This window comes from Macaca mulatta, chromosome 6 (genome assembly GCF_049350105.2).
Source record: "Macaca mulatta isolate MMU2019108-1 chromosome 6, T2T-MMU8v2.0, whole genome shotgun sequence".
NCBI lineage: Eukaryota > Metazoa > Chordata > Mammalia > Primates > Cercopithecidae > Macaca > Macaca mulatta.
In genome coordinates, this window is record NC_133411.1 from 142,602,451 (window position 1) to 142,630,155 (window position 27,705).

Consider the following 27,705-nt stretch of genomic DNA (forward strand, 5'->3'; position numbering starts at 1 on the left):
AGGTACACCACCTTTGCTTTCTATTCAGAGAAGCAAATTTATTCCTGAAGCCACAGTATGAACTGCTCTGACCTGTCGCTTATAGGATGACAGTGACAAGCCAATGCCTTGAGGGACAGCATCTCCATACAGCCAGAAGGAGAGGCAGTCAATGGTGTCCTGGAGGTCAGGACCCCCTATAGCCCAGGCCTCTGGACCCCAGCCCTCTCACCAGTCCCTACTTTCTGAGGGCAGAGTGTGACATTTAAAAGAGCTAAGAGGAAGGAAGGTGCCCTCAACATGAGAGTTGGCATGATGTCACTTAGGCTCACCAGTATCCACGCAGGGCCTGAGGAATCCGTACCAGATTCCACTTGCTTCAGCCAGCCAGGCCGTTTGGAGCTGGGAAGCCAGGAGGAAACAAAACTTGCCAGAATCAGCCTCTGCCTAAAAGCTAGACACTTCCCCTCTGCTATAAGGACCATTTGCATCAAAAACCACCCCAAGGAAACTCCGCCTGCTCAGAAATGAGTACTTACTACACACCGAGAACTGTGCTTACCTCAGCTAACCCTCGCAACTGCTCTACGAGGTTGGTATTAGTGTTTTGATTTTATTCATAAAGAAATGGAGGCTCAGAAGAGTTAGGTACTTCCCCAAGGAGTAGTGCTAGTCTGCTTTCGCTGTATAACCAACAGCTTCAAAAACCCCAGTGCCTTACACAACATTCATTCTTCCAGGTCTGCAGGTTGGCTACAATTTAGGTAATCTAGCCTGGGCTCGGTTGTACCAGACTGAACTCCAGACTTCTTGTTGGATTCACATCTGCCCATGGTCTTCATTCAGGCCCCTGCTGCAGGATCAACAGCCACATGGGGTGAGCTTCCTTAACCACACTTCGAGTAAGCAAGCCACACCAAACCACCACACCAAACCATCACACCAAACCACCACACCAAACCTTCACACCAAACACCATGCCAAATCACCACACCAAACCATCACACCAAACACCACACCAAACCACCACACCAAAACACCACACCAAACCACCACACCAAACCTTCACACCAAACACCATGCCAAATCACCACACCAAATCACCACACCAAACCATCACACCAAACACCACACCAAAACACCACAGCAAACCACCACACCAAACCTTCACACCAAACACCATGCCAAACCATCACACCAAACCACCACACCAAGACACCACACCAAAAGCTTCTGCTCATGACAGGTCTGCTTATCTTCCAACAGGCAAGGTGAGTGTGCCTGATGGGGCAGGTGCTCTGCCTATGCCAAGGGTACAGATGTATCACTGTATTCCAGGACGGAGTACATCCCCAGGAATGATACCCAAACCTACTGCAAACAGCCCCCAAGGGGCAGAGGCAAAAGAGGTGAACTCAGGCAGCTCATTCTCATTACTACTCTGCCATCCCAGCCACCATGTGACCTCTCAGGGCCTCAGGTTTCTCATCCACACAGGGGGTAACACATGACCTACCTCACTGGGCTTTCTAAAGCTTAAATGGAGTCTGAAGATGAGTCTTTGAAGGGACCCAGGCCTGCATTTAGAAAGAAGTTATTCCCAGCCTTCATTTGGAAGTCCCATAGGACTCCAACTCTTTCACGCACAGATGTCAGAATGACAAAAAGGCAGAACTGCCCACAGATTCAAGAAGGACAGGCCTCTCTCTGCTCATTCAGACACAGGCTGATCTTTAGGTACATTTTGTGTGGATAAGAAATGTCAGTGTCTCTATCATAATTGATAACTTTCCAGGGTTGACCAGGTTGACTGCCCCGGGGGGACATTCCATATTAAATAGGAAAAGCAGGTGAGAGCCAGTCATGGTGGCTGTAAACCCAGCATTTTGGGAGGCCAAGGCGGGCAGATCACTTGAGGTCAGGAGTTCAAGACCAGCCTGGCCAACATAGTGAAACCCCATCTCTACTAAAAATACAAAAATTAGCCAGGCATGGTGGCAGGTACCTGTAATCCCAGCTACTCCAGAGGCTGAGGCAGGAGAATCACTTGAACCCAAGAGTTGGAGGTTGCAGTGAGCCAAGATCGTGCCACTGTACTCCAGCCTGGGCAATAGAGCAAGAGGCAGTCTCAAAAAAAAAAAAAAAAGAAAAAAAAGAAAGAAAGAAAAGAAAAAACAGGTGAGAACCTGGTCAGAAAGACACACACACACACACACACACACACACACACACACACCCCCACAGGCCAGCCTCAGTTTCCCTGAATGGCATTGCTGAAGAATGCAGGTGACTATGGTTGGAGGACATAGCTCGATACTGCACAATAATCTGTTATTCTTCATTGCTGGTTCTTAGTTCCTCTGTACACACCTTCTGATTGGTACCTTTTGATATTTCATTTTCAGATCAAAGTAGCAGCAGGGGTCAAGCTTAGAAATGGTAGCAGGAACGCAAAAAGCATAGGGTTCTTTATAAAATGCACATAGTAGAACATGTTTGCATATTTTCCCCAATAAAACACATGAGTGTGTGCCCCGTGCAAATGCCTGAGCTCATCCCACTCAGTTCCACAGAGAAAAGCCAAGAGAACAGGTCCTGTAATATCCCTGCCTGGGTTCAACTGATGCTGTGAGCACTCCATAAGGAAACCTATGAAGAGCACGTAGCTCATGTCCTGGCGCCCAGGAAATCCTCCGTAAACTCCACCACTATCATGAATACCAATCTGCTGCTTTGACAGGCAGCCCCTGAAACCATCCCCCACCCCAGATTTCTCTCCAGCTTTTGTACAGATTCTGGGAACCAGATATCCACATGTCCCTAAGGAACACATTTTAGTACTGAGCACACATCACTGCAATCTGATTTGAGGCATCGCTGTGTAAACATACGACCCTTTAATTCTATTTCAATTCAATTATGCAAATCTCATCACACATTCGGCATCAAACCATTTTTCTTTCCTCTCAAAATCTGTCCACCAATAGCCAACTGAACCCAGTATCAAACCCAGACTCAGAGTGAGCAGAGTCCCAGCATCTTAAGCTTAAGCGCTAGAGAAGGCTATGGCTCCTCGGTCTGTGCACAGGGCCAGGCCAGCGGCAGGTGCTAGAACCTCAGAGTGTTGGGGCAGGAGGCAGGACCAAGAATACCCCTCCAGGCCCATTCACACTATGCTCCATGGGGCCCTCAGAGTCCAGGGGCCTGGGGACCTCTCTGTGTTGGGGAGCAAGAGGGCTGAGTGGGAACAGGCAGGAATACAGGGCCCATCCTCCATCATCCTTCAACACCACTTACCACTTGCCTGTCCTCTAGACTGGGGCTCCAGGGAAACTTTGGTTTGGAAGAAGTATGCTTTTATAGATATAAAAGAAGTGGTTAATTAGCCTTATTCTAGCATCCTTCTTCTAGAAGTGGAGAACTGAGGACTGAGTTCCAGGGAAGGAAAGGAGTTAGGTAAAATCTTGGAGAGTCTAGGAGCCAGAGCTGAGAGCAGACTCCAGGGCAGGGCTGTTCGTGCGCAGAGCCCGGCACTCACTGAAGAGGCGGGTCACTGGAGCTTCCTCCACAGGTGCCAGGCACACAGCTGCAAACAGGCCAGCACATGCCCATGGCTCTGTCTTCTCCCTACATGGGGACAGGAGTGGAAGGTGCTGTGGACAAGGCCCCTGACACAGTCACAATGCTGCCCCACCATGCTCTGTCGGTTCCCATGACAGGGAGGCCCTGTGGGCAGGAGAGTCGCGCCACCTACTATGGGGAGACAAGAGGCCTGCAAAGTCTTAATATGACCTGTCTTAGCTTATTAACTGGAGATGGATAATATCTGACAAATGACAGGAGATAAATTGTTAAGCAATATGCAAATATGTCTGCAGCAGGAATGGAAAATTACTATACAGTAAAAAGCTTTTATGGCTGCAAGAAAATTCAGAGGTAATTTGTCTCTGCGTCTCCTCCAATTCCAATCTCGCTGTTAGCTGTGGCAGAATGCTACATCCGTTACCATTCCAATTAGATCATTTTAAAGGGGCTCCTGCATAGCCATCAACTTTGAAGGGCTGGGAGGAGAGGGCATTTTCAAAGCCAGAGTCCGCCCCTCCCAGGGCTCTATCTCTCTATGGACTGTCACTTAGACAAGAGTCCAGATTAGATACTAGGACTATCTCTGCCAAATACATACCCATCTGGGCCATTAACAATCACTGCAGCAGGCCCCACTGACGGTTCTTTGCCAGACACTTCTGTAGAATGTCAGATAGGTTGTACCCTGGCTGAAGAGAGGGGCCAGCCAGGATGGAAAGGTCTTTGCACCTGAGGAAACTTCCAGAGAGGAAATGGAGCCATCTGTGAAAGAAGCACCTGCAAGAATGCCCAGGCTCAGCCTGCTGCAGAAACAGAAAATGAGACGAGGCTCTGCAGGGTCCCAGGCAGGAAGAGAAGGCCAGGAACTCGCTGAGGGCACAAAAGTAGGCCCCTGAACTGCAAAGCCCAGTGAACTTCCAGAAAGAAATGCCTCAGAGAGAGGAGGGGACTCCAGGGCTGAGCAAGGGATGCTGCTCCTGCCACTCCAGGACACGCAGCTAGCACAGGCGGCAAAGCTTGAACTTCACTCCGCTCAGGCCCCTTGATTTTCCTTTGAGAGGCAATACAGGAGAAAAGCCTCTGATGGAAAATTGCGTGTTCAAAACACACTTGCGGACACCTGCTACTCACCACACCAATGTGAGGCTGGGCTGTCCTAGGGGTGGAAGGGTGGAGGGACAGGGAACAGGACTGGGCATAGGAAGAGGCCATCATCTCCACACCATCAGAGACAAGATCTTGACTGGCGGCAGAGGGCCTCTCTGGAGTGCTGCAAACAGCTCTGTCTATGTGATGGAGGAGGAAACTGGGAAATTCAGCTCCATAACGAATTTGTTTCAGGGCTTGTTTCCGCTTTAGGATTTGATTATTTTGGCTAATTGTTCTAAGAAATTGTTTTTGCAAATAACTTCATGGAATTGACTGGCAATTGTGAGAACCTGTGGGCACAGCCCTGGTGAAGGATCTAGAGCAATAAGCAGAGATCTAAGAGACCAACTTTATGGTTCCCGTGTCTCCCTACAGGCCAAGGCTGGGGTCAGTGACCCAAGGGTTCAGGCCCCCAGGTAGAAGGCAGATCCACAGACATTCAGCTCAGATTGAACCGGGAAGTGGAATGCCAGTCCTAAATCCTATATCCCCATCAAAGTGGCTCAAAGGTACCAGGCTGCCCTTGTTCTTACAAGGCAAAATGCACCCAGGTAACACCTGGATATGGCCAGGGGCATGTCTTGATCCAAATTCACAGCAGTTCAAAGGTTCTTTTCCTCTGTGAGGCTCCCCAGCCTGGGCATGATAAGGTGTCATCACCAGTGTGGGCTTCACTCTACCCTCTGGGATGTACCCAATGCTTGTCCCCACTACTTCAGGTGACTGCCTGAGGAAGAGGCCAGTTCTGCCAGTACTAACCTCTGCTATGTTCAGGCGTGGTGTCAGCCGGGTCACACACCACATCCTAATGGCACACCCACTACTGTCCTAAGATGTGACACCAGCAGAATCAAGGTTCATCTGTGATATGCAAACATGAAAACGCATTTGCCTGTTCCCTGGGAATTATAACTTCAGGTGACAAGACATTTCTTCCATGGGGCTGAATGGCACAGGCATTTGGATACTGGCTAAGTGCCTCATGCCTGTGGTGGGTTGTGAAGGTTAGTGGAATATATGTTTTTGTTGTTGTTTTGAGATGGAGTCTCGCTCTGTCGTCCAGGCTGGAGTGCAGTGGCACAATCTCGGCTCACTGCAACCTCTGCCTCCCAGGTTCAATCAGTTCTCTGCCTCAGCCTCCCAAGTAGCTGGGATTACTGGTACCTGCCATCACGCCCAGCTAATTTTTATATTTTTAGTAGAGATGGGGTTTCACCATCTTGGCCAGGCTGGTCTTGAGCTCCTGACCTCATGATCCACCTGCCTCGGCCTCCCAAAGTGCTAGGATTACAGGCGTGAGCTACTGCGCCCAGTTGGAATATGTTTTACAGATTAATTCTAGCCATAGTCAGGGAAATGGCACGGAGCCTGCAGGCAGGCTCCACACACCTCCTTCTGGAATGGTGGGACCCTGGCTCTCCTCTGCTCTGGCCGCCACCAGGCCTCTGTGCAGGTTCCTGCTCACCTCCTGGCTCTGGGGCTGCCTCAGTTGGGCCATAAATCCTTCTCACAGGACCCCTGACAACCACCACAAGACCCAGGATCCCCTTGTGTGTTCCTGTGATCCTGCAGGGATCTTCCTAGGGGATTCATCAGGGACAACCCAGGAGATTAGGTGTATGGGACTTGGCAACAACAGAATCCCAGTACCTGTGTGAGCAGCATCTTCAAATCTCTCCATCCCTGTGATGGGTCCTCTGAGTTCCCAGCCCGAGCCCTTTCCCCTCTACTCATCATCTCCCTCACATTATTCAGGATCCAAATCAAGTTGCTTCTCTTCCAGAAAGCCTCCTGCAACACATACATACACACACACACAGACACACACAAACACTCTGTGACTCTAGGACTTCTCAGCTATTTGAATCATGTGAATGGCAAGGAACCTTAAGCACCTTGTTTGCATTTCCCTTCTCCTCTGTGTTTGGCCATCTCCCCAACTACACTAGAATGCACGGGCTGAGTGCGCCCCTGCCAATGCTCCCATAAAGTCTGGCAACAGCATAGGTGTCCAATAGCACCATAATAGGAAGGAGGTGAGCACAGAAATGGAATCAAGCCTATCCCTATCCCTTGGTCTGTATGGTCTTGGATGCATTATTTAATCTTTCCAAACCCTATCTGCCAATTACAGGCAATAATACCTACTTAATAGGGTCATTGGAACAACTAAACAAAATTCATATCAATTATTTAGCACACAGGACCTAGTTTATAGTTAGCATTCAAAAAATGATATCTATCATTATGCTTTAATTACTTGTATATCACCATTATGATCAATACTGGAAAATAGATGGATGATACCTTTTACCAAGCATGGTTAGCAAAAGGATGTTCTGGTTCATTAAACATCTTAGTTAAAAGAAAATTACCAGAGCTGCTTAACGAGAATTACCAATTTTTTCAAGGAGTAAAATAAAATACACTACAACTTAATAATTGATGAGACTGAAGGCGTTTAAGACTCTCAGAAGGCTTTTAGTCATCATGGTGAATGCTGACCATCTTTTGTACTGGGAAATTTCATAAATGCCATGTGACAGAGCTTTCCAACTGCTAGAAGGACGTTTTATCCACCCTTTACTGTGCAAATTACAGGCTTGCATATTCATAAACACTCACAAGCGTGTACTTCTGGCCAGCCCACTTCCACGAGGCTCTTCCACCTCCAACCAACACAACGGAAACAGGATGGTTTCATCCCATCCCTCCCTCCTGCTATACCAGAGCCCTTGAATTTGGAAACCATGCAATACTGCTCCGGGACAGGATGACCTGGAGGAGGAGTTGTAAGGCAGTGCAGATGGGCCCCACCCAGTAGCAGCTTCCATGATTCTCTGGCAGCTCATCATGTCTCCACTGGGCTCTCGGGAGGCCACAGCCCACACCCATGCAGATGCGGAAGGAAAGACACTTTCTCTCATCGCATCTTCATGAGGTCATAAGCACAACGTCATTCCTTTTATCAGGAGCTAAGCATCCATGAGAATCTGAGGCTTAGGTGAGTTTCCCTCTTCTACAAAGAGGAGTGGTCAGAGGACCAAACTAGTGCCTGGCTAAGGAGCACTGGGCAGCTCCCTGACTCACCTCTTCCCTGCTGCTGCTCTCCCAGTCCCTAACAATCCTCTGGCAGGGTTTGTTTATATTATAGGTATGATTTCATGCCCCCGTTCCTCCAGGATCCTGCCCACCAGCAGTTGCCAAGTTCCACGGTCTCTGAACGCTCCCCTCTCACTGATGTCTTGCCTATCACATGGTCTAGGAGGCTGATGAGGACCACAAAATCCTCTGGAGCCAGCCAGCGGCTGTTGACATTTCAAAAGGTCAATCAATCACTCCATTTCATGGAACATAATCATCTTCCGGGACCTAAATGCAACAAAAAAATCAAATAGCGCCAAACAATTGTGGAAAATGAATGATGCACACGAAGGAGGAAGGCTGTAGCTGGCTTGGAACCCATCCCTGTAGCCTGGGTCAGGAACAGGAGCCTGGGGCCCAGAGCTCTGTACCTGAATCCCACTCCTTCCATTAGCCCTGAGAAAGCCCTTTCCTTTTCTCGGCCTCAAGGAGGAAGTGAATTGGTTTTGGGATGCTGTGCTCTGAGGACTAAACAAACCTTTCTTCAGAGGAGAAAGTATAGGAAGCTGGTAAAGTTCATAAGACCCCACAGGGTACTCTGTGGGGTGGGAGCCACCAGGCTACAGCAGCTCTCCAGAGGCTGCAGCCATCCATTTGGGTTGCAAAATGGGCCCCTCTCACGCCCGCCTAGAGCCCTTTCTGCACAGTGCTTCCCTTAATTCCAGGCTTCAGATGTTGCTTGAGGCCCAGGCACAGGGGAGGCTTCCTTGCATTTCAGGGCCCTCCCATCTGTACTCTTAGGAGGCATGTTCAATTATCAGGTTAGAAATTCATCTATGGATTCCTCGAAAGCTGGGAATGTGTAACTCCAATGCCTGGAACAGAGCCTAGTACATGACATTGTCAGTAACTAGCTGTGGGGTAGAAAGAAAAGAGGGAAGGAGAGAAAGGGGGTAGGAAGGGGGAAGAGAGGGAAAGGGGAGAGAAAGAGAAGGGGGAGGGAGAGGGCAAGGAAGGAAGGAAGGGAGGGAAGGAGGGAAGTAGGCAGGGGTGGGGAGGGGAGGGGAAGGAAGAAAAGAGGAAAGGACTCAGTTCATTAAAGACGTCCAGTTGCCTCCTCCTCTCTAGAATGAGGTGGCTTGCATGTATTTGGCTCTGGCTACACAGCTTCCAAGGTAGGTTTCCTGGCAATGCCCTTTTCATCTCCTCCAGGACCCCCTGTGGGTGGGTCTCTGCCCTATTTTGTCATGGTTGAGGCTGCTATATTAGGGCTACTCCCCAGGTGGTCTCTGCCCTTCACTATGTGACCTGATTACCCTCACTGCTGGGCCTGAGTCATGAACCAGACCCACTGGACCTGACTGCTCCTCCTCCCAGACCCTGGCTTGTCCTGCTTCATTGGAGCAGACACAACCTGCCTCACAGGCTGTATATGGCCCCAGTGGCACATGGAAATCCACAGAGGAGGGGACAGTCACAACCCTGGCCATGTGTTCCCTAGACACAGAGCCAAAGGAGCTACAACTCTCTCTCCTGACATTACCTTCCTCTCTGGTTAGTCTCTCCTTTTAAAAATTTGAGAACTAACCAGTCAATGTGGCCCCAATGTAGGCAGGCCCAGGGAGTCACCTATGATGTGGGGGCTATTGCCTTGGTCTAGGTCTTCCTGAGATGGGGTTGGGAGAGAAACATAGCGGGCCTTGATTTACAGGGAATAGGAGAGCCGGTGAAGTTTCTCTCCTCCACCAGAAAACCAATTCCAGGAGAGCAAGGGCCTTGATGGCTGTATTCACCACTATATTCACCCCAGGCAGTCTCTGGCAATAGTAGGCACTCAATAAATATCACCTATTGTGATTGATTATAATAACAATCCATAACAAACTTCCCCAGGGCATTAAAAAGAGATCTGAGTTATACATTATTTTATACACAAAACTGTAGACACATGGACTGTGTCAAAGTGAAGCACAGCTGTCACATACAGGCAGGAAGGCCATCTCTCCAGATTACAGACCACCCGGGGTCACACCCATTTTGATCACTTTAGAAGGAACTAAGAAGACGGGGAGGAAATGAAGGATTTTTATAGTGACTGGACCAAACATTCCCCAATCAAGAGCCCATCCATTCACTGGAATCAGCTCCAATCTTGAGACACCAGCTGGCAGTTTTGTCAGATAAACCACATTCTCTCCCGTACGTGCAAACTCCACATTTGACTTCTATAATACTTGAGAGATGAGCTCTACAAGGACTGGCTTCACTTACTCTGAAAACACTGGCTCCTCCAGTATATTTTCTTCAGTCTATTTTTCCTGCCTTGGCAGCAGGAAGAGCACTTTCAGAGATGTTTATTTTCCCAAATGAAAAACAGCCAGCAGTTGCTCTTGGCATGCTGAGTGGCTCGGGCCCCTCTGGAGCATTTCAGAGCAGGCTGCAACTCCTATGTCCAGCTTCCTGGAGCAGTGACTTGTCCTAATCATGCCATCTTTTCCTTCTTCTCCTCCCTCACTGCCAAGATGACCAGAAAAATGATGGTTTCATCTCAAGCCACCTGAAGGGCCAGAGACTCCACTGTAAATATTAATAGTTTCCAGACATAGCATAAGGCTCATCCATAATGCTCATGCCCCCAGTCAGTTCTAAAGGAGGTATCTGTGAGGATAGATCTCACTTTTATGTAGGTGATTAATATTATTTCTATTGGCTTGGAGATGAAGGGGCTCTGATACATCTCTGTAAATTTGCAGAAGCCCAATATGCTCTCCCTGGGGCACACTGGGCAAGAGACCAGAAAGACACCGAGTTTAGGAAACTACCCCTGCAGAGCCTGAGATGTGTCTTTCCACGCTCTGCAATCCAGAAAGATCTGCATCCAGAGGATCTCAGTCAGAACTGACACTGGCATGGATGGACTCAGGGAGGAGCGCCATGAGGCAGGGGTCAGCCCACTGCACGGGAAGATGGTGCTTCTCTCTGCCCTGGACATGAGCTATCAGCTCTCAGCCATCAGCCCTCCACAATGCCTATTCCTTGGATAGAGGAAAAATGGACTCTCCAATATGCTCACCATGACGATGGTTGGTTGCACCTGACCAGACCATCCCTTCCTGGGGATTTACAATCTGAATACAAGTTGGGCCCTCCACCAGGCTCAGCCCAAGAGCACCTATCTTCATGAAGCCTTCTCTTGGCTCAAGTGAACCAAACATCCCATTTGCCACGGGCAGCCTGGGTTTACACTTACTGTCCATTCTATTTATCAATAGAGCCCCCTGTCACTCAGGCATCCCGGTTTGAATAACTGGGATGAGTGTCCTTTTACTTTCTTACCCCAAATCCTCAGATGCATGCACCCATCAGATTCACACTGCTTCATGGGGCACAAACCCACCTTCCTGGGATTTGGCAGTTACCCATGGAATGGAGGCCACATCTCCTTTCTTTTCTCCTGGGTACTCCACAGCCCTTGGCCCCAGCCTGGCCATGCAGAGGTACCACTAGAGCTGGTTAAAAAGCATGATCCTGGCCTAGGTACTTGGCCGTGCAACCTGGTTGTTGTATAGAACCAGTCAAATCATAAGTAAATTGGCAAAGAACCAACGTTTGAGGACAGTTTCAGCATCTGTGGGTTGGGAGACAGTGGAATGGCTCAGAACATCCTCATCATGTGAGAAAAGAGTAACCAAATAAATGTTCACACAGTACCAACACCGTGCCGCCTTTGTCCCAAGACTTAAAATAAATACTGTCAGGAACAGTAAAATTTGCAGGATGAATGAATGAACAAACATACGTACAAATGAGCAACTGAACAGGGGAAACCTTTGTCTCTAGTTGCACTCTGTGCTCACAGAACCTCTCTCTTCTGAGCCTCACAGCCTCCCAGATTCTGGTTGGATGTGCACCTGGTCGTGTTCTCAGTCAGAGAATTTAAGTACCAAAGAGCAGTAAATCCCTGTTGGGTCCCAGTGCTGGGAAAATGGAGGCCCAGGTTCCCAGGGAGCTCCGTCTCTGGAGGAAGGAAGACAGCATTTGGGATGGGATGCAGCTTGAAGACCAACCAGTTTCTCTGGTTGGACACTTCATTCCATGGACTTTGGGCACATTGGGCAGTTTCTAATGCACTGTGTGAGGCAGAGGCTAGATGGAAACCCAGCCCTCATGAGTCAGGAGGCTGCAGTGCAGAAGGAAAGGCACTGACTGGAAATCCAGAGGGGAGGGAAGGAGAGCCAGGAGCTCTCACCCGGTGGCTGCTGAAAAGGCCAGTGATGGAGGGTGCGAGGGGCCCCACCAGCCCAACAGACTTGCTAGCTAGCACCCGGCCTCTTCCCATGGGAAAAGGCCACTGTTCCTCCCATATGTAGGAGCACACAGTGCTCAGAACTTCAGAAAGAAAGGACTGTTCCTTTGTACTCTGCCAACCTACTGGTGACAGACACAGAGTTGAGCACCATGGCTATAGAGAAGAAACAACTGTCATTGGGAACTTCCTGATCTGATCTAGTTTTCTAGGTCATGGACTCTTTGGGAAAACTCACAAAAACCATGATTGCTGCCCCCTCCAAAATATTTTTGTGTGATACAAACCCCTTCCTGCATACCATTTCACGGACCAACCTTCCAAGACCCAACCATGGGTGCTGGGTGAAGAACCCTTGGGCTGAGAGGAAAAATAGTGGATGAACAGGAGTGCTGCCATGTTCTGAGCTCAGGGCTTTAACTCTTCTCACAACAGCACACAGAGATGTTGGCTTCATTTCACGGATGGGAAAACTGATGACAGCTCAGAGAGGTGACGTAACTTACCGAAGGTCACACAGCTATAAAATACCCTGCCCAGGGCTTTGCACTATTCTCACCACCCCCAGGTCACCCAAGAACAAGTGCAATACAAGGGGCTGTGTGATAACCAGAAGGATGAGCTATCCTATTCAGAGCAGGCAGTTAAAGTCCACTGAGGCCAACTCAGAGCTGTAACTCCCCATCACCATGCAATTTATGCAGACGTTTCCCATTAGCTCTAATGGATGTAGGGAGCATAAATTCCAGGGCACAACTCCAGACAGGCTCTTGTGATCTGAATGCCACTAAAATCAATGGCATCATCCGGTATTAATGTGGCAATTGTGGCGCTTCATAAATAGGCCTGTGGGCTTGGAAGGAGAAGAGCGTGGGCCCTGTTGCTGCAGCCTGCTTCCGTGGTGCCCCATCTGGTGGGAATGGTGCCCCTAGATAGGCAGTCTGGCAGAGTGGGCTGAGAGCTGATTTCAGAGCTGGGTTGACTGGGTTCAAATCCTGGCCCCAACTCTTTCCAGCCAGGTGACTTGGCAAGCTATTGAAGTGCTCTGAAACTCAGTCTCAACATCTGTAAAGTGGGGATTAATGAGTTAACATGGGTAATCCCTGAGAACAGTGCCTGGCTCCAAGGTAAAATTTCACTTCGAGAAACACAAAAGGCCTGCGAAGGCCATTCCCAAGGGAACCTCCCCACTGGGTTACAAACCCAAGCTGAGGCTAGAGCTATCAGGTTGCTCGTGGATTTGTCCTGGAGACCTTCTAAGCAGATGTCAGCACTGAAGTTCAGTTGGCATAAGGGCCAGGATTCCCAAGGGAGCCACTTTGAAGGCCAACGCCCATGAGGCTGTGTGGCATCTGGAGGGTCAGGTGGGAGAGTGAATGGCCGCCCAGCTCAGTCCCTGCAGGAGGTCCAGGTCATGTGTGATTCTTGTAACCATCCCACTTCTTTCTCTCCCCCACCACGGGACAGATGAGCATGTAAGAAGCTGGTGCCAAGACCCACTAGAAGGCCAGAATTCCATCCTACTCTTGACATCAGAACCAAACCAACATTTCAATCAATATTTTGAAAAATAAATATACAAAGTGATCCTGTTATCCCAGGATAACAGGTACCAGAAACAGAGCCACAGCAAATCCACACAAAACAGGTACAAAACCCATAGTGAAGGGTGAAGAAAAGTTTTATTGAGACTTTATCTTAAAAATTAAGATAAATTTATAATGATATGTTTACTTTTATCTTATATTTTAAAATCTATGTGATAATTGCAACTCTTCTAATTATTAGAATGAACAAAGAATAAATTATGAGTTGGCATAAGCATCTAACATTTGCTTTAGACAAACCCATAAAAAAGCAAAGCAAATTGCATGATCTGATAGGAAGGAAATAGCTCAGGACCTGCCTTGCCTGGCTTTAGCTGCCCTAAGGCTGCCAGGCTACCCCTTGCTGCAAGATCCAGATCTGACTGATGCTACCTTTGCACTGTAGAAAGCAAGCACCCAGTGGTGATGCAGATAACTTGAGATTGAAAGAGAAACAATAAAAGTTCCCAGGATTCCCAAAAGGCAGGATAGATGCACTGAATCAAGAAGTCATGAGCTCAAGCTAGCTACTAGACAGCTTTTGGAGGATCCTTCCATCTTCCCAGGATACTCTCTGTTTGGGCCAGTCCAACCCCCAACTAGGGAGCTTCATCTGGCTATACAAACCAAGCCACTGAGTCCCGGGTGGGAGAGGATGGGAAGTGTCGAGTCCTTGATCTGCCTCAGATCTCTGTCTGAGCAAGATCTGAGAACTTTGGAGAAGAGACATGACCAGACTAGAAGAGATGGGATAGCTTGTTTTCTTCCAATGTTGAAACTCAGGAAGTAGCAAGAGTGAAGTCATTTCAATCCATCATACGCTGTAGTGGTGGGCAATGCACATCCACACATTGGCTCTCCCATAAACTAGACCACAAAGGGCGCGTGGACGCTGAGCCCCTCTTACAGCTAGAACCCTGGAGACACAGAGCTGTAGCCAGGGTTTTTCTCAAGCAACAGGGCACGCTCCAGGAGGGACTTGCTTTTCACAGACCCTTGTCCACTGACCCACAGAAGAGATGAGAAACTGGACACAGCACCAGGGGCCTGTCCGGGCTCTGGGTTTGAGTTACACAATAATGATCTGGGCAGAGGCTACTCCGCAAAGACATGCCTCCAGCTCAGCCCAGCCAAGACACACATGGAGAAAGAAAAAAATGAAATACCAGATGTGACTGTTGTCCAACATGGTCCCCCCTCTCTGGCAACATAAAACAACCTTCGCTTATCAAGCCTTTTCTACAAACCAGGCCCTGGGCTCCATTTAATCTTCTCAACAACTCTATGACTCACTTACTCATTTGACAAATGCGAGAGCTAAAATGCACGCCTGGACAGTGGTGTAGCCCCAGATTCTAACTTATGCAAAGCCCATGCTCTTAACCCCGAAGCCTGGCGATCTCACCAGGAAGCTGAGAGCTCTGCAGATCAGATGCCTGAACAGTGTCTAGTACAGAGGAGGTGCTCAAAAATACTCGACGCCTCTTGGCTGTGTCTATACTTTACAACAACCTGGAGAATTGAAAAATCTTGGCAGATAATTTAAGCTTTGTAAAACTTCTGCCAAGCTGTGATGTGAGTAAATCTTGACTGTGGACTCTTGAAGGTAGGAACTGAGTCAGATCCTTTACTCTCCCAGAACACCATATGCCTCCCCTACTTTGCATGGAAGTGTGGTCTTGTGATTCATTAAGTCATGCCTGTCTCCTCCACTGGGATATGTGTTACCCCAGCGTCATTTCATGATTGGTACATAGTGGGCAACAATGCATATTCCTTGAATGAGGAGGCTAATAACCGGCAAGGAGGCTGGCGTGGCTGGAGCTTGGCCAGGAAGACAGTGAGCTCCAGAACTGAGACTTATGCACCAGCTGGGTCTCCCAGACATCCCTTATGCCCTTGAGTTTTCTCATCTCTTCAGGATCTCTCCATGGGATCAGGGCAGCCTTGGCTTCCTGGTTCAGCCACCTTCAGCATAGACATTACTCAGTCAAATCTTCAAAATATTCCTCAGTCATTTAAATATGAAAATTTTGTCCTGAACTGAAGAAAATGCTCTGAAAAATTGTGTTGTCTTTCAAATGAGCAGATTCCCTAAATTATGAGAGCAAACAAATTAGGATAGAAGATCTCCAAATAATTGCATAAACTCCAATTTCCTATGTTTTAACATAAACATCAAAATAATAAACTCACGCATATACAGGGAGAAAAAAAAATCCAGCCTGAAGATGTTGCAGTCTTTAGAAGCTGAAACCTAAATGACTAAATTGGCAGTTTATTAACAGGAAAATTATGCTAAGTAGCTTCATGTTGATGTCAAGAATTTTATGCAGGGAGTTATGGCGTGGTACCCTGAGTGCTTCATTTGCATTTTCTCATTTAGAGAGAACAATGGCTCCAAATGAGTGCATCATGTTCACATTACAAACCCAAGAACATGTGCACAGACAGAAAGGCATATCTTGATACCATAGTGATTAAGCCTTTTGTTCATTATGCTTCAGCATAGACTTAGGGGAAAGAGGGCAGATTAACTTCACTTAGGCTGGTAATGAAGGGACCTGGGCCAGAGCTCTTAAACTTCTCAAAGTACAAGCAGCCACAGCCCACAGGACTCCTTATTTTTCAGGACTCCCCTGTTTGATTTTGCTCAATGAGAACTGGGATCTGTGTAATAGGTAAGTAAATACACACCCTACTTCATATCGTGGAATGCCTTGCGAAATCCCAAACATTGTGAAGAATAGGAAGGAGACTCTCACACAGCCCACATCTGCTAAACCTGGGCTGCTTTGCTTTCCCCACTCAGCTCCACAGAGTGGGTACTTCCCAGCCCCTGGCTTGTTCAATCGATGCTTATTGAAAACACACATTTATTGAGTATCCTCATTGTGCTTAGTCCTCAGCTGAGTGAAGGAGCAAAAGAAAGCACCATGCCAACTCTTTAAGAGTTCAAGAAAGAATTCTTAGATGTGTAGCACTGCTAGAAACCATGTGGTCATCGATAAGCAAGTGCTGGTTCAAGTGCCATTAAAGTGTCCAAATGTATGTGCAGTTAATCAGGCCATGTACCATGGATGAATCGTTAGAAGAAGTAACACTTGACTGAGTGTCTAAGAATGGATCCAATTTTTAGCTCATCCAGCAAGAAAATGGAAGGCATTCCAGATGGAAGAAACTGCACAAGCAAAAGAATAAAAGCAAAAGTGAGCACAGAATCTGATGTAGACCATCAGGAAGAGTCGTGTTCATTCATGCAGGCTCATTTCTCAAAACCACAGGCTATCAGCAGAGATGTGCCTCATCAGTTTATATACTTTATATAAGAATATATAGATATTCTTATATAAACTTAACCTATTCAAGACTTAACATGGCAGAAATAATGCTATGTGTTTGCCAAATCTCATTTCATACCCCTCCTTAACTGGGAACATGTTAAACTGTGTTTTAAGCTTCCCTACAGTCAGGCAGGACCATGGAACTACTTCTGTGTAAAAGATACTAACTTTTGTCATTTAATCACACAGAGATTTGGAGGGTGTTTGTCACTGTGGTATAACTTATTTTATCTTGACTAATACATTGGAAAAACCATATTCATTACTTGAATCCTGACTTCATAAATTTATACAATCATTCCAAAAATATTTAAGAGCCCACTGTGTGCCAGGTACGTTAGGCATCGGGAACACAGGAGTGAGCAAAACAATAGTCTCTTATAGTTAAATGGAAATCATTCCCAAATATTAGCTTTTATGAATCACAGAAACAAATTCCATTTTTAAAAGAGGGAAACTTTACACAGAACATTTCTTAAATTACAGAATTGGAATAGTAGCCTCCAATCCAGTATTTCATTCAATCTAAGTATCTATCCCTTGGCCAAAAGCCAGTTGGACTTTTGGCAAATCCCTTATCTGGTTCCTAAAAATCAAGAGTCTGTCCTGAACCAGAATGACCCATCAGGCAGCACCTCTTTGGCCTGTAAATGGTTTCTCCTAACTCCCATCACAGAGCAAAAATCTGGGGGTTCATCATCACACACAACTATTCAAACTAGTTAAAGGTTGGAAACAATCCAAATATGAATTGACTATTTCCGACCTTTAACTAGTTTGAACCGTTAAAGTTCCAGCAGTTGAGTGGATAAGCAGACTGGTATATCCATACAATGGAATACTATGTAGCAGTGAAAGGAGCCCTTACACTCCTTATAGGGTCCTAATTTTAGAACTTCAAAAGAGGCCTGTGAGAAAAACATTTATTTTCTCCAGGACAATACTAGTATTTCATTAGGATGGCAGAAATATGCTGATTGTTTTAAATTTGATTGGTACTATTTTGTTTTTTAGAAGTTCTTTATTTGGGGATAATTTACACAGAGTAAAATGCACATATTTTAAGCATAATGTTGATGGATTTTGATAAATTTCCATTCTCGAGTAACCAGCAACTGCAATTAAAATATAGAAAGTCTCCATCACAGCCAAATGTCCCCTAGTGCCCCATTCCAATCCCACCAACCCTGGAGCAAACAATAATCTGCTTTCTGTGGCCATAGATTTGTCTTTCCCAGATGTTCAGATAAATAAAACATTACAGTACCTATTCTTTTATGTCTAGCTTCTTTCATTCAGTATAATGTTCTTAAGCGTCATCTACGTCATTACATCCATCAGTAGTTCATTCCTTTTTATCGCTGAGTAGTACTGTATCACGTGGATACACCATACTGTCTATTCATTTATCTGTGCATGGACATTTGGATTGATGCCAATTTTTAACTATTATAAATAAAGCTGCTATGAGCTTTCATGCATACCTTTTAGGGTAAACATGTGTTCATTTCACTTAGGTAACTACCTAGAAGTGAAATTGATGTGTATTTTTAACTTTATAAGAAACTGCCCAACTGTTTTACAAAGTGGTCATATCATCGTACATTCTCACCAACAAGGTATGAGAATTCCAGTTGCTCCATATCCTCTCCAATGTTTGTTTGTTTGTTTGTTTTTTGGTTTTTTTGAGATGGAGTCTCTCTGTCACCCAGGCTGGAGTGCAGTGGCACAATCTTGGCTCACTACAACCTCTGCCTCCCAGGTTCAAGTGATTCTCTTACCTCAGCCTCCCGAGTGGTGTGTGCCGCCATGCCCGGCCAATTTTTGGCGTTTTTAGTAGAGACAAGGTTTCACTGTGTTGGCCAGGGTGGTCTCAAACTCCTGACCTTGTGATCCTCCTGCTTCAGACTCCCAAAATGCTGGGATTACAGGCATGAGACACTGTGCTTAGCTAGTATTCTTTTCATTGTAGCTACTCTAAAGAATATGCAGTGGTCTCTCCTCGCGGCTTTATTTTTATTCATGCATAGATCTTCACACACCATACACATATAATTTATTGTATAATGTCTGAATGTTCCAAACTTTAGAGTTTAAATACATATACTCATGCAAGTTTATTTTCTAATGTCTTATTTTGATGTAGAAAATTTATTCTTGATTGACAAATAAAGAGAAAGCATTTAATTATCTGACAGGGAGAAAAGGGAAAAAGAAAATAGAGAAAGGGAAATATGATGATGTCATAACATCATTTTCATTAATTGTCTTCAACCACATTTTGATTTTACAGATTTGGCCTTTGAGTGATTGTGGATTTCTATGTGACAGCCCTAATGGTCACAGATATTCACATAATTAGCAAGCATTTACTCTTTTGACTTGATTATTATCTCCTATTCAAGTAAATGTATTACTGCCATTGAAACCATGTACTTGCCAATAAGCTATTTGCTGTTCAGTTCTAGTTCTTTTTAATTGCTAAATGTAAAGAATAAGCAAGATATATTTTACAAGCTATATTAGTTCAAAATACATAAATAAAATGTAATCCAAAATAAGTCATTTAACTTTATGATAGACATAAAAATATTTTGGAGGGAAAATCTGGATGACTGCCTCACTTTTGAATTTTTGGTTTTATAGATATAGTGAAAGTAATCTTCTGTTTTTGAGTATCTCTTATGCTTTGGCTACATTTACAAGTCAGAGTAGTAACTATTCTTACTTACAAATCCAATCTGACAATGCTAAGAGTTGGACCTCAGAAAAAGCTGCTAAATTACATGCTTAGTACACACATTTGAAGTAAAACGTTTCAGTGATTCCATAAAGGATCCCTTAAAGTTCTTTAAATGAGTTCTTACTTGAACTGTACACAGAATATTAAATACATAGAAAAATAAATCTTTAAGGGATCTACAGTCTGCTATGACCAATAATAATACATTATAAAAGTCCATTTGAGGCCAGGCACGGTGGTTCATGTCTGTAATCCCAGCACTTTGGGAGGCCGAGGCGGGTGGATCACCTGAGGTCGAGAGGTCAAAACCAGAGTGACCAATATGGAGAAACCCCATCTCTACTAAAAATATTTTAAAAATTAGCCAGTTGTGGTAGCACATGCCTGTAATCCCAGCTACTCGGGAGGCTGAGGCAGGAGAATTGCTTGAACCCAGGAGACGGAGGTTGCGGTGAGCCAAGATTGTGCCATTACCCTCTGACCTGGGCAACAGGAGTGAAAAAAACGAAAGTCTAAAAAAAACAAAAGTCCATTTGAATATATTAGTGATGAAATAGTTCCTTATTTATAAATATAGGCATTAATACTATATCTTAATACTCTGAAAAAGAAAAGTAGTATGCCAATTTTCAATTATTTTTATAAAGCTCCCATGTCCTATATTACATTTAAAGTTGAAGATGGCAGTATTTAGTAGCTTTGGAAATACAGGATAAGATTGGAGTCAAGTCTTCTGACTCTAAAGCTGTTTTTCTTTCTAGAGTTGCTACTTCACTTTCTTTATTAACTTTGAAGTAACCTCATGGATATCCATATTCAAGCTTCATTATGGGAGAACTGGCTTCACATGTATCCACAAAGATTCTAATTTAAGTTTAATGACCATAGAATTTGAGATAGGTGTATAACAGGCCTATAATTTAGCAGCAAGAAATATCATCTGTTAGATCAGAAACTTAGTAACCATAAAGGAATGCAATGATACTGTTACCCATTAAAAAAGGAGATGCTTATATTAGAAAAAGAAAATTCTCATTTTGTATCAAGGAGAAAATGAAATAATAAAGTCCTTTGGAATACACTAAATATAATTTGTAATTCAAGTTCTTTTTGTGGCAACCTGTAAATACAAACTCTCAATACATGTAAACAAATAAATTAGTTTTCTATTAATCTGAGGTGGACTTTGCTTGACAATCATATTTTCATTGAAAATGATAGGACTAACAAAAATAGAATCTATTCCCTTGAATGGACACAGGTCAAATGGCCTTTCCTCACCATGTCCAAGTACACAGGACAAGGATTCCAAGTAGTGAAGAATTTTACCAATAATGAAGAAGTTCTATAAATAGCGAACATATATCACAAGAAAATAGATTAACTTCTTCTGCTTCATCCTTGGAAACACTGTGTTTTCTACCACATTGGCAACTTGGGGAAAAAGAGTCATCGTCATTTTTCCAAGACAGTTTTTCAAGATATCCTTGAGCATCTACTGGCTCCATGTATCTTAGATCATCTTCATGCCACTGAGGGTCATACTCTTTTTTTTCTCTTCATTCCCTAGAATTTTCCATGCCTGATCAATTTCAATGAATTTCTGTATACAGTCCTCCACTATTCCTGCTGGCACATCTGTACTTTGTTAATATGAATGATACATTAATATAAGTTTTTTATACTTTTGTTTTAGGTTTGACACATTTTGGTCTGTCCCCCAAAATGCTATATCAATTATTTTCTGGCATCAGCTCAAATGCCACTATCCACTGAATAAGAACTGGGCCTTCTCAGATGAGCAAACTTCGTATATAGCAGTCACCAGTGCCCACTCTTTGCCTGCCACTGGCCGGAACTTAAAACCAGCTTCTCTTCCTTGTGGTTTTAATTTGCATTTTCCCAGTGATTAATCCTGTTGAACATCTTTTTATGTGCTTATTAGCCACTCACATAGTTATTGTGTGTGAAAGAATTGCTCAAATATCTTTTGCCCATCTTTTTTATCCTCTACCCACAACAACTTGTTTTTGATGTCACAACTTACATATTTTTATATTGTATATTTTTTAACAACTCATTGTAGCTTTATTTTTGATGACTTTTTGGCTTTTAACTTTCATAATAGAAATTTATATGATTTATACACCAGTGGTATTATAGTTTTCTGGATCTGGCTACATATTTACCTCTACCAGTGAGTTTTATACTTCCATATATATTCATGATGGTAATTATTGTCCTTTTATTCCCACTTTAAGAACTCTCTTAAGCATTTCTTGTAGGGCAGTACTAGTGGTGATGAATTCCTTCAGCTTTTCTTTATTTGGGAAAGACTTTACTTCTACTTCATTTCTGAAGGACAGCTTTGTTGGGTATAGTGTTCTTGACTGACAGTCTTTTTTCCTTTTAGCACTTTGAATATATCATTCCATTCTATACTGGCCTGTAAGGTTTCTGCTGATAAGTATACTGATACTGTAATGTAGGTTCCCTTATATGTAACTTGGTGCTTTCCTCTTGCTGCTTTTAAAATTCTCCCTTTGTCCTAAACTTTTGACAATTTGATTTTCTGTCTTGGAGAGGACCTCTTTGGGTTGTATCTATCTGGGAACCTTTGAGCATCATGAATTTGGATGTCCATATCTCTCTGAAAACCTGAGAAGTTTTCGGCAATTATTTTATTAAATAAGTTTTGTGTCCCTTTCTCTGTCTCTTCTCCTTCTGTAACTCCCATAATGCAAATACTTGTTTGCTTAATGGTAGCTCATAAGTCCCATAGACTGTCTTCACTGTTTTTCATTCTTTTTTCTTCTCTGACTCAGTGATTTCAAAAGACCTATCTTCAGGTTCACAGATTATTTCTTCTGCTTGATCTAATCTGCTGTTGAAGTTCTCTATTGCAGGGGTCTCCAAACCCTGGGCCATAGACCGGTACCAGTCCATGGCCTATTAGGAACCCGGCCACATAGCAGGAGGTGAGTGAGTAGTACTTCCTGAGCTCCACCTCCTGTCAGATCAGCAGGGGCATTAGATTCTCATAAGAGTGCGAACCCTATAGTGAACTGCACGTGAGGGATCTATGAGAATCTAACCATGTCTGATGATCTGAGGTGGAAATGTCATCACAAAGCCATCACCCCACCACCCAGTCTGTGGAAGAATTCTCTTCCATGAAACTGGTCCCTGGTGTCAAAAAGATTGGCGACCACTGCTCTATTGTACATTTTTTGTTTTATCAATTGAATTCTTCAGCACCATGATTTCTGTTTGGTTCTTTTTAATGATATCTCTTTGTTGAATTTCTCATTCAGACCATGAATTGTTTTCCTGATTTCATTAAGCTGTCTATTTATATTCCCCTATATCTCACTGAGTCTTCTTAAGATCATTACGTGAAATTCTCTTTCAGACAACTCATAAATTTTCATTTATTTGGGGTCAGTTAGTAGAGAGTTACTGTTTTCCTTTGGTAGTGTCATGTTTCCTTGCTTTTTAATGTTTCTTGTATCCCTGCATAGGTGTCTGCACATCTGGTGGTATAATCGGCTCTCTCAAACTTTATAGAGTGGCTTTCAGAGGGGAAGACTTTCATCTGCAGATGGGCCTAAGGTTTTTGGCTGAGCAGGCTCTGGTGGCTCTCGTTTCATGTGGGTGAAGGGATGTAGACTCCATGCAGCTTCTTCAATTGTGATCAATATCAGTGATGAATGCAAGTGCCTCAGTGGTCTGGGCTACAGAAGTTTGTGGCCATGATGGTGGCTACATAGGTATTAGGTCAAAGGCTTTAGTGATCCTCCTGTTTTTGTCTTCCCCACAGTTAGGACTCATAAATGAGGTGATTTCTCTCTTGGTGTTGGGTCTTACAGGGTACATTGGCAACTGCAGCAGCACTGGGATCTAATGCACAGGTGCACAGAGCAGCTGTAGAGCCAGGGTCTGGGTTTAGGATCTTGTGAAAATACTGTAGCACCTGGGATGTGATGTACAGTTTCACTTTTGAGGCACAAGCAGATACAGTTCTTCCACTAAGCTAAGGTCTTTGTTCTGAGTTATAGCCCAGATACTTGGGCCCATGAGGTTGGGATGTGGCTGTGGTTCTGACCCCAGGGCAGGAGGGCAGCAATAGCATGGCTCTGGAAAAGGAGAGGTACTCCAGAGTCTCAGGCCTTGGAGAGCAGAACACAGCTGTAGTTTGGGATGCAGAATCCATATGACACAGTGGGAGCTTGGCCTTTGGGGGATGAGGTACCCCACAGTGGTGACTCTGGGCCCTGGGGTAGTGGGACATGGCAGTAGCCCAGGCTCTGTGAGGCCAGGTGCAGCAGCAGCAAGGACCCAAAAGTGGCAGGCTATCACTATGGCTTATGAACCAGCAGGAAGGAAGCAGCTCAGCAATGACTCCACTCCTCAGCGAGGTGGGATGCCTCAGCAGCTCAGACTATGGGGCTGCTAGTCCAATTCCAGGTAGGCAGGGGATTGTGGCTGTTCAACCTGGAGGGCAGAGTGGCACTGCTCAGCCAAGGCTCTGATTCCCTGAGAAACAGGGGCATGCATCTACTTAGCTCCAGGGAGCGTAGCTACATGGATCAGTGAAGCCTTTTGATCCCTGGGGGATAGGTCATCATGTCAGCTGTGGCACTGGGGAACCCAACTACTCCAGTGTGCTGGAGGCCTAAGGTCCACATTGGCTGGGGAACAACTTCAGCTCATCCCTAAAAGTGTACCAGCAACTGGGCTGGGAGAATGCAGCAGCTCCATGGTAGCTTGGCCCTAGGGGTTAGGGCATAACAGCAGCTCAGCTCAGGGATGGTATACTGCCAGGTGGGCATGTTGCAGTGGCAGCAAAATTGGGCAGGCTGTGCTATCCTCAAGGATGGAGGGGTACAATGGCTACTTGCCCTAGAGCAGGACACACCCCAGCAGTGGCTCCCACTCCAATATGGCACAATGCAGTCACAGCATGGGGCACAGTGGAGGTTGGGGAAACAGTGTCAGCTCCCTCTCTGGGGGTAACTCAGTATGTGGCCTTGGGAGAGATCTTTCAGCTGGGCTTAGAGCCTGTAAGAGTCTTTGGTAGAAAAGACTGCAGGTGTCTGTGGAGGTGACAGAAGCTGCTGGGATCCTCTTGCTTATCTTTTCCCTGCAGAAAGGAGTCCCTCTTGGTTCCAAAATGATCCTAACTAAGGAGATCGGGTGGCAGAGGCAAGGCATTTCCTTCCCTTCCCTATATGACCATCCTGGGTTTCTGTGCTCTACAAGATTTCTGCTGCTGCTTTGCTGTTCTCCAGAGCTCTCCTTTAGTCATTTTGGTTGAAATATAGGTGTTTATTCATTGTTTTGTGTTTTCCTGGTGGGGGACGGGACGAGCACTAGGAGCTTGTAGTCAGTCACCTTGTTGACATCACCCTTTTGCCCATTTTTAAAATGGGGCTGTCTTTGAGTTATTGAGTTTTGAATATTCTACATTCTAAATGCAAAATATTTGTCAGAAATATGTATTGAAAATACATTCTCTCAATCTGTGGCTTGTTCATTTCATTAACAGTGTCTTTAAAAGAACATAGTTTAATTTCATGAAGTCAAATTTATCAGTTTCATCATTTCTGTTTCTTGGTTTTGTGTCGTAAGAATTTTTGCCTATCCCAAAGTCATGACTATTTTTCTTCATATTTTTCTGGAGGTTTTATAGTTTTAACATTTACATTTAGGTTTATAATCCATTTTGAGTTGACTTTTGTGCATGGCATAAAATAAAAGTTGAGGTTCATTATTTTCCTTATGAGCATCCAGGCGTTCCAGCACTATTTGTTGAAAAGACTAACCTTTCTCCATCAAATTACCTTGACAACTTCATTGAAAATCAATTGACCACCTATGTAAGGGATGATTTCTGGACCCTATTCCGTTTCACTGATCTATGTGTCCATATTTATGCCAACGCCATGCCATCTTGATTACTGTAGCTTTATAGTAAGACTTTCAATCAGGTAGTATAAGCCCTCCAACACTGTTCTTCCTTTTTAAGGAAAAAATTGTTTTAGCTCTTCTCAGCTCTTCCCATTTTCATATAAAATTTAGAATACTATCATTAAACAGTATTTAGGAATGTGGTAAGTTTCACAGTGTTGACTGTGGCAGAAAAAAAGCTGAAACTAGATCCAGAGATGAAAACTTAGATGCAAGTTGGAGGTTGGTTAGTTCTGTGCAGTGATGGGGAAAACGGCCTCTGACCAGGATGCAGTATTATTCTGTCCGTAAACAACAGTTCTACACAGAGATGTGTTCTCCACGAGCCACCCACTCCTCAGAACTGTGATTTGTTTTGTTCAGGGGAGGAATGTCTTTCAGATACACATGCCACACATTTACATTGTTAACGGTGGAGACAACCAACCTTCAAAGTCCTGCCTCTATTTCACTCCTGTCTTTTACCAGGTCTTCTCACCTCTGGGTGAGTTGGCCTGGACCACATGTGGGTACTCACAGGAATGTGGAGGGTGGTAATAAAACACCATGATGGTTGAGGAGGCTTGAAAAGGATGAAGCTCTACATCAATATAAGGGGTTGTTATTAACAATGCTGTTTGTAATATTTGAAAGAGGGTGGGGTGTGTGTGGAACCAAAGCTGTCTTCATGACTCCAAAACTTCAGTCAGTCACATGAAAAGAGCAGTTTACCTTATGTTTGGCATCAGGTGGATTTCCATTTGTTGAAACTAGGGAGACTCAGTTTAGGAAAAGCAAGAGGGCAGGGTCTGGATCAGGAATTCTGTTAGCACCTTTGTCATTCTTGAGTTAAAGTGTGAAAGGACAGTCACTCCTCACCAGCATTCTTCTGTGGTCTGAAGAGTGCCAGAGTCCAGATCAAGCCAGCTAAGAATAATGTTACCATCAGACCATCCTTATTATATTTACCTTCTCCAGAACGCTGAGTGGTCCTGCTTACTATTAGCTGAGAAAATATCAAGGCATAGCAGATAGCATCTCCTCCATATGGAACTGATACCCATATGAGCAAGTCAGTGTCCCTATGCCTGTCTCCTGTGCCTGAGCCCACCTCACCCACACAGACGAGGGAAGCCAGGCTAGAAAGTGGTTGCATGACTCAACTCAGCCATGCCACATATCAAGACCTTACTGAGAACCCTAGATTAGGCAGCTGTGCTGAACATTTATGTACTTGGTATCCAGAGATGCCATTGACTCTGAGCACAACATGCCCCACAGTCCCTGAAACACTCCTCTTGCAAAAGAAATCCTGAAGCTGGCGGGTCCCCATCCATAAGGAAGGGCAGCTTCCCCATCTGTATCCTTTATGGGGAGTTTTATCTCACCGAAGCACAGCCATCCTCACTCTCCTCCAGAAGATGTTACTGCTACTGAAATTATTCCAGTTTCCTTTATCCCCATGAATGAGCCAGGAGAAGGCACAGAGGGGGTTTTTGTGGCTCTAGGGGCCATTTCTTTCCATTGTAGAGTTTAACATATTTTAGTATTGTGTGCACTGAAAATAACAAAGGGATAAATTCAAGAGGGGCCGGGCAGTTGGCTTCAAATACAGCCCCTTGTGTGGGAAAAGGATCCCAGCTGAATAATGCACCTTCAGCTTCAAAAAAGTATGAAGGGATTTAATTTGTAAAACCAATCAGACTTCAAATAATGAAAATAAAACCAGTTTGAACAATTCTTTCTTTTGCCCCCATTCTTTGCTGAATGAAATTAAGAAAGGCATATCGCCACTTCACATGCAAGATAAAGCACTGTTTCACATAAAAGCAGTTTCATTTTTTTCAAAGTCTGGATCCTCCTATGTTAATGTTTGAATTATTCCTGAGCTGCAAATTGGAGACCATGGCATGTTGGTGTATTAACTATGCATTGGAAAGCTGGGTGGCAGGTGGGGAACCATCACTTTATTCTCAACCA